The sequence below is a fragment of the Aplidium turbinatum genome, chromosome 16 (assembly GCF_918807975.1).
Source record: "Aplidium turbinatum chromosome 16, kaAplTurb1.1, whole genome shotgun sequence".
Taxonomy (NCBI): Eukaryota; Metazoa; Chordata; class Ascidiacea; order Aplousobranchia; family Polyclinidae; genus Aplidium; species Aplidium turbinatum.
In genome coordinates this window covers 7,414-20,193 of record NC_137487.1, presented here as the reverse complement: position 1 = coordinate 20,193, position 12,780 = coordinate 7,414, and positions in this window count along the sequence as shown.

Genomic DNA, 12,780 nt, shown 5'->3' with positions numbered 1-12,780 from the left:
TCTCAGGAAAATTTTTCAGTGGTTTCCACATGACTGGCTGCCATTATTTATGAACATAAAAAAAACTTTAATGTGTGCAATTTGCAATGAAATGTCTTAAGAAAATTTTTCAGTGGTTTCCACATGACTGGCTGTCATTATTCATGAACATAAAAAAAAACTTTAATGTGTGCAATTTGCAATGAAATGTCTCAGGAAAAATTTTCAGTGGTTTCCACATGACTGGCTGCCATTATTAATGAACATAAAAAAAAACTTTAATGTGTGCAATTTGCAATGAAATGTTTCCGGAAAACTTTACAGTGGTTTCTACATGACTGGCACCCTATTATTAATGAACAAAAAAAATTATTTTGCACTGTACGAAATGTCTTAGAAAATTTTTAAAAAATTTTTTTGAAAAGACAATTTTTTTGAATAATGTTCACTTTTAGTACTTAAAACAACTTTCTTAGACAATTTTTAATGACGTTAGTTTTAAACAAAAAGAATTGCATAGTTTCGCAAAAAAAAATTATTTTTCACAGTATGAAATGTCTTAGAAAAATTTTTGAAAATTTTTTTTAAAAAGACAATTTTTTTCAATAATTTTTGCTTTTAGTACGTAAAACAACTTTCTTAGACAATTTTTAATGACGTTAGTTTCAAACAAAAAGAATTGGAAAGCTTCGGAAAAAAATTTTTTTTTTTACTGTATGACATGACCATGTAATGTCTTGGAAAAATTTTTGAAAAAGATTTTCGAAAAAAAATTTTTTTCTTGATAATCGAAATTTTTTGTGTAGGATAAAATATCTTAGGCCATTTACAATAACTTTAGTCAAAAAAAATAATTAGAGTGTGACTTTAACTTAAAATATACGCTATCTCCTTAAATAAAGCAGCTGCACAGCTCTCAATGCAGGTATAAGCAATTCAATGAACTTTTGTTCATTGACAACTTTTTAACTTGAAACCAAGTTTTAGCGGTGCTAACACGTTTTGGAAGAATAAAACAATATTACTGAACATCAAAATAAACTTTTGCAGTATGAAAGAAATTTTGAAAAATTTTCGTGTAAATCGTCAGTTCGTGTAAGTCGTCACTTTTTCTGTTTCTCCTGGGGTGACGTTATCCAAGTTCTACTGTAGCTTTAGTGGTGCTAACATGTTTTGGAATGATAAAACAATATTACTGAACATAAAAATAAACTTTTGCAGTATGAAAAAAACTTTGAAAAATTTTGAAAAAAATTCTTGTTCAATGTGTGAAATTTGCAATAAAATGTCTCAGGAAAATTTTTCAGTGGTTTCCACATGACTGGCTGCCATTATTAATGAACATAAAAAAAAAACTTTAATGTGTGCAATTTGCAATGAAATGTCTCAGGAAAATTTTTCAGTGGTTTCCACATGACTGGCCCCCATTATTAATGAACATACAAAAAAAACTTTAATGTGTGCACTTTGCAATGAAATGTCTCAGGAAAATTTTTCAGTGGTTTCCACATGACTGGCTGCCATTATTAATGAACATAAAAAAAAACTTTAATGTGTGCGATTTGCAATGAAATGTCTCAGGAAAATTTTTCAGTGGTTTCCACATGACTGGCTGCCATTATTTATGAACATAAAAAAAAACTTTAATGTGTGCAATTTGCAATGAAATGTCTTAGGAAAATTTTTCAGTGGTTTCCACATGACTGGCTGCCATTATTCATGAACATAAAAAAAAACTTTAATGTGTGCAATTTGCAATGAAATATCTCAGGAAAATTTTTCAGTGGTTTCCACATGACTGGCTGCCATTATTAATGAACATAAAAAAAAACTTTAATGTGTGCAATTTGCAATGAAATGTCTCCGGAAAACTTTTTAGTGGTTTTCACATGACTGGCACCCTATTATTAATGAACAAAAAAAATTATTTTGCACTGTACGAAATGTCTTAGAAAAATTTAAAAAAATTTTTTTTGAAAAGACAATTTTTTTGAATAATGTTCACTTTTAGTACTTAATACAACTTTCTTAGACAATTTTTAATGACGTTAGTTTTAAACAAAAAGAATTGCATAGTTTCGCAAAAAAAAATTATTTTTCACTGGATGAAATGTCTTAGAAAAATTTTTGAAAATTTTTTTTAAAAAGACAATTTTTTTCAATAATTTTTGCTTTTAGTACGTAAAACAACTTTCTTAGACAATTTTTAATGACGTTAGTTTCAAACAAAAAGAATTGGAAAGCTTCGGAAAAAAAATTTTTTTTCACTGTTTGAAATGACCATGTAATGTCTTGGAAAAATTTTTGAAAAAGATTTTCGAAAAAAAATTTTTTTTTTGATAATCGAAACTTTTTGTGTAGGATAAAACATCTTAGGCCATTTACAATAACTTTAGTAAAAAAAAATAATTAGAGTGCGACTTTAACTTAAAACATACGCTATCTCCTTAAATAAAGCTACTGCGCAGTTCTCAATGCAGGTATAAGCAATTCAATGAACTTTTGTTAATTGACAACTTTTTAACTTGAAACCAAGTTTTAGCGGTGCTAACATGTTTTGGAATGATAAAACAATATTACTGAACATAAAAATAAACTTTTGCAGTATGAAAAAAATTTTGAAAAATTTTGAAAAATATTCTTGTTCAATGTGTGCAAAGAGTTATGAAATGTCTTATAAAAAATTTTGCAAATAATTTTTGATTTTTTCAATAATGTTCACATTTAGTACGTAAAACAACTTTCTTAGACAATTTTTAATGACGTTAGTTTCAAACAAAAAGAATTGGATACTTTAGCAAAAAAAATTATTTTTCACTGTATGGAATGTCTTAGAAAAATTTTTGAAAATTTTCTTTGAAAAGACAATTTTTTTTAATAATGTTCACTTTTAGTACGTAAAACAACTTTCTTAGACAATTTTTAATGACGTTAGTTTCAAACAAAAAGAATTGGAAAGCTTCGGAAAAAAAATTTTTTTTCACTGTTTGAAATGACCATGTAATGTCTTGGAAAAATTTTTGAAAAAGATTTTCGAAAAAAAATTTTTTTTTTGATAATCGAAACTTTTTGTGTAGGATAAAACATCTTAGGCCATTTACAATAACTTTAGTCAAAAAAAATAATTAGAGTGTGACTTTAACTTAAAATATACGCTATCTCCTTAAATAAAGCAGCTGCACAGCTCTCAATGCAGGTATAAGCAATTCAATGAACTTTTGTTCATTGACAACTTTTTAACTTGAAACCAAGTTTTAGCGGTGCTAACACGTTTTGGAAGAATAAAACAATATTACTGAACATCAAAATAAACTTTTGCAGTATGAAGGAAATTTTGAAAAATTTTCGTGTAAGTCGTCAGTTCGTGTAAGTCGTCACTTTTTCTGTTTCTCCTGGGGTGACGTTATCCAAGTTCTACTGTAGCTTTAGTGGTGCTAACATGTTTTGGAATGATAAAACAACATTACTGAACATAAAAATAAACTTTTGCAGTATGAAAAAAACTTTGAAAAATTTTGAAAAAAATTCTTGTTCAATGTGTGAAATTTGCAATAAAATGTTTTAGGAAAATTTTTCAGTGGTTTCCACATGACTGGCCCCCATTATTAATGAACATACAAAAAAAACTTTAATGTGTGCACTTTGCAATGAAATGTCTCAGGAAAATTTTTCAGTGGTTTCCACATGACTGGCTGCCATTATTAATGAACATAAAAAAAAACTTTAATGTGTGCAATTTGCAATGAAATGTCTCAGGAAAATTTTTCAGTGGTTTCCACATGACTGGCTACCATTATTTATGAACATAAAAAAAAACTTTAATGTGTGCAATTTGCAATGAAATGTCTTAGGAAAATTTTTCAGTGGTTTCCACATGACTGGCTGCCATTATTCATGAACATAAAAAAAAACTTTAATGTGTGCAATTTGCAATGAAATGTCTCAGGAAAATTTTTCAGTGGTTTCCACATGACTGTCTGCCATTATTCATGAACATAAAAAAAAACTTTAATGTGTGCAATTTGCAATGAAATGTCTCCGGAAAACTTTTCAGTGGTTTACACATGACTGGCACCCTATTATTAATGAACAAAAAAAATTATTTTGCACTGTACGAAATGTCTCAGAAAAATTAAAAAAAATTTTTTTTGAAAAGATAATTTTTTTGAATAATGTTCACTTTTAGTACTTAAAACAACTTTCTTAGTCAATTTTTAATGATGTTACTTTTAAACAAAAAGAATTGCATAGTTTCGCAAAAAAAAATTATTTTTCACTGTATGAAATGTCTTAGAAAAATTTTTGAAAATTTTTTTTAAAAAGACAATTTTTTTCAATAATTTTTGCTTTTAGTTCGTAATACAACTTTCTTAGACAATTTTTAATGACGTTAGTTTCAAACAAAAAGAATTGGAAAGCTTCGGAAAAAAAATTTTTTTTCACTGTTTGAAATGACCATGTAATGTCTTGGAAAAATTTTTGAAAAAGATTTTTGAAAAAAAATTTTTTTCTTGATAATCGAAACTTTTTGTGTAGGATAAAACATCTTAGGCCATTTACAATAACTTTAGTCAAAAAAAATAATTAGAGTGTGACTTTAACTTAAAATATACGCTATCTCCTTAAATAAAGCAGCTGCACAGCTCTCAATGCAGGTATAAGCAATTCAATGAACTTTTGTTCATTGACAACTTTTTAACTTGAAACCAAGTTTTAGCTGTGCTAACACGTTTTGGAAGAATAAAACAATATTACTGAACATCAAAATAAACTTTTGCAGTATGAAGAAAATTTTGAAAAATTTTCGTGTAAGTCGTCAGTTCGTGTAAGTCGTCACTTTTTCTGTTTCTCCTGGGGTGACGTTATCCAAGTTGTACTGTAGTTTCAGCGGTGCTAACATGTTTTGGAATGATAAAACAATATTACTGAACATAAAAATAAACTTTTGCAGTGTGAAAAAAACTTTGAAAAATTTTGAAAAAAATTCTTGTTCAATGTGTGAAATTTGCAATAAAATGTCTCAGGAAAATTTTTCAGTGGTTTCCACATGACTGGCTGCCATTATTAATGAACATAAAAAAAAAACTTTAATGTGTGCAATTTGCAATGAAATGTCTCAGGAAAATTTTTCAGTGGTTTCCACATGACTGGCTGCCATTATTAATGAACATAAAAAAAAAAACTTTAATGTGTGCAATTTGCAATGAAATGTCTCAGGAAAATTTTTCAGTGGTTTCCACATGACTGGCCCCCATTATTAATGAACATACAAAAAAAACTTTAATGTGTGCACTTTGCAATGAAATGTCTCAGGAAAATTTTTCAGTGGTTTCCACATGACTGGCTGCCATTATTCATGAACATAAAAAAAAACTTTAATGTGTGCAATTTGCAATGAAATGTCTCAGGAAAATTTTTCAGTGGTTTCCACATGACTGGCTGCCATTATTAATGAACATAAAAAAAACTTTAATGTGTGCAATTTGCAATGAAATGTCTCCGGAAAATTTTTCAGTGGTTTCCACATGACTGGCACCCTATTATTAATGAACAAAAAAAATTATTTTGCACTGTACGAATAGTCTTAGAAAAATTTTTAAAAATTTTTTTTGAAAAGACAATTTTTTTCAATAATGTTCACTTTTAGTACTTAAAACAACTTTCTTAGACAATTTTTAATGACGTTAGTTTTAAACAAAAAAAATTGCATAGTTTCGCAAAACAAAAATTATTTTTCACTGTATGAAATGTATTAGAAGAATTTTTGAAAATTTTTTTTGAAAAGACAATTTTTTTCAATAATTTTTGCTTTTAGTACGTAAAAAAACTTTCTTAGACAATTTTTAATGACGTTAGTTTCAAACAAAAAGAATTGGAAAGCTTCGGAAAAAAATTTTTTTTTTTACTGTATGACATGACCATGTAATGTCTTGGAAAAATTTTTGAAAAAGATTTTCGAAAAAAAATTTTTTTCTTGATAATCGAAATTTTTTGTGTAGGATAAAATATCTTAGGCCATTTACAATAACTTTAGTCAAAAAAAATAATTAGAGTGTGACTTTAACTTAAAATATACGCTATCTCCTTAAATAAAGCAGCTGCACAGCTCTCAATGCAGGTATAAGCAATTCAATGAACTTTTGTTCATTGACAACTTTTTAACTTGAAACCAAGTTTTAGCGGTGCTAACACGTTTTGGAAGAATAAAACAATATTACTGAACATCAAAATAAACTTTTGCAGTATGAAAGAAATTTTGAAAAATTTTCGTGTAAATCGTCAGTTCGTGTAAGTCGTCACTTTTTCTGTTTCTCCTGGGGTGACGTTATCCAAGTTCTACTGTAGCTTTAGTGGTGCTAACATGTTTTGGAATGATAAAACAATATTACTGAACATAAAAATAAACTTTTGCAGTATGAAAAAAACTTTGAAAAATTTTGAAAAAAATTCTTGTTCAATGTGTGAAATTTGCAATAAAATGTCTCAGGAAAATTTTTCAGTGGTTTCCACATGACTGGCTGCCATTATTAATGAACATAAAAAAAAAACTTTAATGTGTGCAATTTGCAATGAAATGTCTCAGGAAAATTTTTCAGTGGTTTCCACATGACTGGCCCCCATTATTAATGAACATACAAAAAAAACTTTAATGTGTGCACTTTGCAATGAAATGTCTCAGGAAAATTTTTCAGTGGTTTCCACATGACTGGCTGCCATTATTAATGAACATAAAAAAAAACTTTAATGTGTGCGATTTGCAATGAAATGTCTCAGGAAAATTTTTCAGTGGTTTCCACATGACTGGCTGCCATTATTTATGAACATAAAAAAAAACTTTAATGTGTGCAATTTGCAATGAAATGTCTTAGGAAAATTTTTCAGTGGTTTCCACATGACTGGCTGCCATTATTCATGAACATAAAAAAAAACTTTAATGTGTGCAATTTGCAATGAAATATCTCAGGAAAATTTTTCAGTGGTTTCCACATGACTGGCTGCCATTATTAATGAACATAAAAAAAAACTTTAATGTGTGCAATTTGCAATGAAATGTCTCCGGAAAACTTTTTAGTGGTTTTCACATGACTGGCACCCTATTATTAATGAACAAAAAAATTTATTTTGCACTGTACGAAATGTCTTAGAAAAATTTAAAAAAATTTTTTTTGAAAAGACAATTTTTTTGAATAATGTTCACTTTTAGTACTTAATACAACTTTCTTAGACAATTTTTAATGACGTTACTTTTAAACAAAAAGAATTGCATAGTTTCGCAAAAAAAAATTATTTTTCACTGTATGAAATGTCTTAGAAAAATTTTTGAAAATTTTTTTTAAAAAGACAATTTTTTTCAATAATTTTTGCTTTTAGTACGTAAAACAACTTTCTTAGACAATTTTTAATGACGTTAGTTTCAAACAAAAAGAATTGGAAAGCTTCGGAAAAAAAATTTTTTTTCACTGTTTGAAATGACCATGTAATGTCTTGGAAAAATTTTTGAAAAAGATTTTCGAAAAAAATTTTTTTTCTTGATAATCGAAACTTTTTGTGTAGGATAAAACATCTTAGGCCATTTACAATAACTTTAGTAAAAAAAAAATAATTAGAGTGCGACTTTAACTTAAAATATACGCTATCTCCTTAAATAAAGCAGCTGCACAAGTGCACAGCTCTCAATGCAGGTATAAGCAATTCAATGAACTTTTGTTCATTGACAACTTTTTAACATGAAACCAAGTTTTAAAGGTGCTAACACATTTTGGAAGAATAAAACACTATTACTGAACATAAAAATAAACTTTTGCAGTATGAAAAAAATTTTGAAAAATTTTCGTGTAAGTCGTCAGTTCGTGTAAGTCGTCACTTTTTCTGTTTCTCCTGGGGTGACGTTATCCAAGTTCTATTGTAGCTTTAGTGGTGCTAACATGTTTTGGAATGATAAAACAATATTACTGAACATAAAAATAAACTTTTGCAGTATGAAAAAAACTTTGAAAAATTTTGAAAAAAATTCTTGTTCAATGTGTGAAATTTGCAATAAAATGTCTCAGGAAAATTTTTCAGTGGTTTCCACATGACTGGCTGCCATTATTAATGAACATAAAAAAAAAACTTTAATGTGTGCAATTTGCAATGAAATGTCTCAGGAAAATTTTTCAGTGGTTTCCACATGACTGGCCCCCATTATTAATGAACATACAAAAAAAACTTTAATGTGTGCACTTTGCAATGAAATGTCTCAGGAAAATTTTTCAGTGGTTTCCACATGACTGGCTGCCATTATTCATGAACATAAAAAAAAACTTTAATGTGTGCAATTTGCAATGAAATGTCTCAGGAAAATTTTTCAGTGGTTTCCACATGACTGGCTGCCATTATTAATGAACATAAAAAAAACTTTAATGTGTGCAATTTGCAATGAAATGTCTCCGGAAAATTTTTCAGTGGTTTCCACATGACTGGCACCCTATTATTAATGAACAAAAAAAATTATTTTGCACTGTACGAATAGTCTTAGAAAAATTTAAAAAAATTTTTTTTGAAAAGACAATTTTTTTCAATAATGTTCACTTTTAGTACTTAAAACAACTTTCTTAGACAATTTTTAATGACGTTAGTTTTAAACAAAAAAATTGCATAGTTTCGCAAAACAAAAATTATTTTTCACTGTATGAAATGTATTAGAAGAATTTTTGAAAATTTTTTTTGAAAAGACAATTTTTTTCAATAATTTTTGCTTTTAGTACGTAAAAAAACTTTCTTAGACAATTTTTAATGACGTTAGTTTCAAACAAAAAGAATTGGAAAGCTTCGGAAAAAAATTTTTTTTTTTACTGTATGACATGACCATGTAATGTCTTGGAAAAATTTTTGAAAAAGATTTTCGAAAAAAAATTTTTTTCTTGATAATCGAAATTTTTTGTGTAGGATAAAATATCTTAGGCCATTTACAATAACTTTAGTCAAAAAAAATAATTAGAGTGTGACTTTAACTTAAAATATACGCTATCTCCTTAAATAAAGCAGCTGCACAGCTCTCAATGCAGGTATAAGCAATTCAATGAACTTTTGTTCATTGACAACTTTTTAACTTGAAACCAAGTTTTAGCGGTGCTAACACGTTTTGGAAGAATAAAACAATATTACTGAACATCAAAATAAACTTTTGCAGTATGAAAGAAATTTTGAAAAATTTTCGTGTAAATCGTCAGTTCGTGTAAGTCGTCACTTTTTCTGTTTCTCCTGGGGTGACGTTATCCAAGTTCTACTGTAGCTTTAGTGGTGCTAACATGTTTTGGAATGATAAAACAATATTACTGAACATAAAAATAAACTTTTGCAGTATGAAAAAAACTTTGAAAAATTTTGAAAAAAATTCTTGTTCAATGTGTGAAATTTGCAATAAAATGTCTCAGGAAAATTTTTCAGTGGTTTCCACATGACTGGCTGCCATTATTAATGAACATAAAAAAAAAACTTTAATGTGTGCAATTTGCAATGAAATGTCTCAGGAAAATTTTTCAGTGGTTTCCACATGACTGGCCCCCATTATTAATGAACATACAAAAAAAACTTTAATGTGTGCACTTTGCAATGAAATGTCTCAGGAAAATTTTTCAGTGGTTTCCACATGACTGGCTGCCATTATTAATGAACATAAAAAAAAACTTTAATGTGTGCGATTTGCAATGAAATGTCTCAGGAAAATTTTTCAGTGGTTTCCACATGACTGGCTGCCATTATTTATGAACATAAAAAAAAACTTTAATGTGTGCAATTTGCAATGAAATGTCTTAGGAAACTTTTTCAGTGGTTTCCACATGACTGGCTGCCATTATTCATGAACATAAAAAAAAACTTTAATGTGTGCAATTTGCAATGAAATATCTCAGGAAAATTTTTCAGTGGTTTCCACATGACTGGCTGCCATTATTAATGAACATAAAAAAAAACTTTAATGTGTGCAATTTGCAATGAAATGTCTCCGGAAAACTTTTTAGTGGTTTTCACATGACTGGCACCCTATTATTAATGAACAAAAAAAATTATTTTGCACTGTACGAAATGTCTTAGAAAAATTTAAAAAAATTTTTTTTGAAAAGACAATTTTTTTGAATAATGTTCACTTTTAGTACTTAATACAACTTTCTTAGACAATTTTTAATGACGTTACTTTTAAACAAAAAGAATTGCATAGTTTCGCAAAAAAAAATTATTTTTCACTGTATGAAATGTCTTAGAAAAATTTTTGAAAATTTTTTTTAAAAAGACAATTTTTTTCAATAATTTTTGCTTTTAGTACGTAAAACAACTTTCTTAGACAATTTTTAATGACGTTAGTTTCAAACAAAAAGAATTGGAAAGCTTCGGAAAAAAAATTTTTTTTCACTGTTTGAAATGACCATGTAATGTCTTGGAAAAATTTTTGAAAAAGATTTTCGAAAAAAAATTTTTTTCTTGATAATCGAAACTTTTTGTGTAGGATAAAACATCTTAGGCCATTTACAATAACTTTAGTAAAAAAAAAATAATTAGAGTGCGACTTTAACTTAAAATATACGCTATCTCCTTAAATAAAGCAGCTGCACAAGTGCACAGCTCTCAATGCAGGTATAAGCAATTCAATGAACTTTTGTTCATTGACAACTTTTTAACATGAAACCAAGTTTTAAAGGTGTTAACACATTTTGGAAGAATAAAACACTATTACTGAACATAAAAATAAACTTTTGCAGTATGAAAAAAATTTTGAAAAATTTTAAAAAATATTCTTGTTCAATGTGTGCAATGAGTTATGAAATGTCTTATAAAAAATTTTGCAAATAATTTTTGATTTTTTCAATAATGTTAACATTTAGTACGTAAAACAACTTTCTTAGACAATTTTTAATGACGTTAGGTTCAAACAAAAAGAATTGGATACTTTAGCAAAAAAAAATTATTTTTCACTGTATGGAATGTCTTAGAAAAATTTTTGAAAATTTTCTTTGAAAAGACAATTTTTTTTAATAATGTTCACTTTTAGTACGTAAAACAACTTTCTTAGACAATTTTTAATGACGTTAGTTTCAAACAAAAAGAATTGGAAAGCTTCGGAAAAAAAATTTTTTTTCACTGTTTGAAATGACCATGTAATGTCTTGGAAAAATTTTTGAAAAAGATTTTCGAAAAAAATTTTTTTTTTTGATAATCGAAACTTTTTGTGTAGGATAAAACATCTTAGGCCATTTACAATAACTTTAGTAAAAAAAAATAATTAGAGTGTGACTTTAACTTAAAATATACGCTCTCTCCTTAAATAAAGCAGCTGCACAGCAGCTCTCAATGCAGGTATAAGCAATTCAATGAACTTTTGTTCATTGACAACTTTTTAACTTGAAACCAAGTTTTAGCGGTGCTAACACGTTTTAGAAGAATAAAACAATATTACTGAACATCAAAATGAACTTTTGCAGTATGAAGAAAATTTTGAAAAATTTTCGTGTAAGTCGTCAGTTCGTGTAAGTCGTCACTTTTTCTGTTTCTCCTGGGGTGACGTTATCCAAGTTCTATTGTAGCTTTAGTGGTGCTAACATGTTTTGGAATGATAAAACAATATTACTGAACATAAAAATAAACTTTTGCAGTATGAAAAAAACTTTGAAAAATTTTGAAAAAAATTCTTGTTCAATGTGTGAAATTTGCAATAAAATGTCTCAGGAAAATTTTTCAGTGGTTTCCACATGACTGGCTGCCATTATTAATGAACATAAAAAAAAACTTTAATGTGTGCAATTTGCAATGAAATGTCTCAGGAAAATTTTTCAGTGGTTTCCACATGACTGGCCCCCATTATTAATGAACATACAAAAAAAACTTTAATGTGTGCACTTTGCAATGAAATGTCTCAGGAAAATTTTTCAGTGGTTTCCACATGACTGGCTGCCATTATTAATGAACATAAAAAAAACTTTAATGTGTGCAATTTGCAATGAAATGTCTCAGGAAAATTTTTCAGTGGTTTCCACATGACTGGCCCCCATTATTAATGAACATACAAAAAAAACTTTAATGTGTGCAATTTGCAATGAAATGTCTCAGGAAAATTTTTCAGTGGTTTCCACATGACTGGCCCCCATTATTAATGAACATACAAAAAAAACTTTAATGTGTGCACTTTGCAATGAAATGTCTCAGGAAAATTTTTCAGTGGTTTCCACATGACTGGCTGCCATTATTAATGAACATAAAAAAAACTTTAATGTGTGCAATTTGCAATGAAATGTCTCCGGAAAATTTTTCAGTGGTTTCCACATGACTGGCACCCTATTATTAATGAACAAAAAAAATTATTTTGCACTGTACGAATAGTCTTAGAAAAATTTTTAAAAATTTTTTTTGAAAAGACAATTTTTTTCAATAATGTTCACTTTTAGTACTTAAAACAACTTTCTTAGACAATTTTTAATGACGTTAGTTTTAAACAAAAAAAATTGCATAGTTTCGCAAAACAAAAATTATTTTTCACTGTATGAAATGTATTAGAAGAATTTTTGAAAATTTTTTTTGAAAAGACAATTTTTTTCAATAATTTTTGCTTTTAGTACGTAAAAAAACTTTCTTAGACAATTTTTAATGACGTTAGTTTCAAACAAAAAGAATTGGAAAGCTTCGGAAAAAAATTTTTTTTTTCACTGTATGAAATGACAATGTAATGTCTTGGAAAAATTTTTGAAAAAGATTTTCGAAAAAAAATTTTTTTCTTGATAATCGAAATTTTTTGTGTAGGATAAAATATCTTAGGCCATTTACAATAACTTT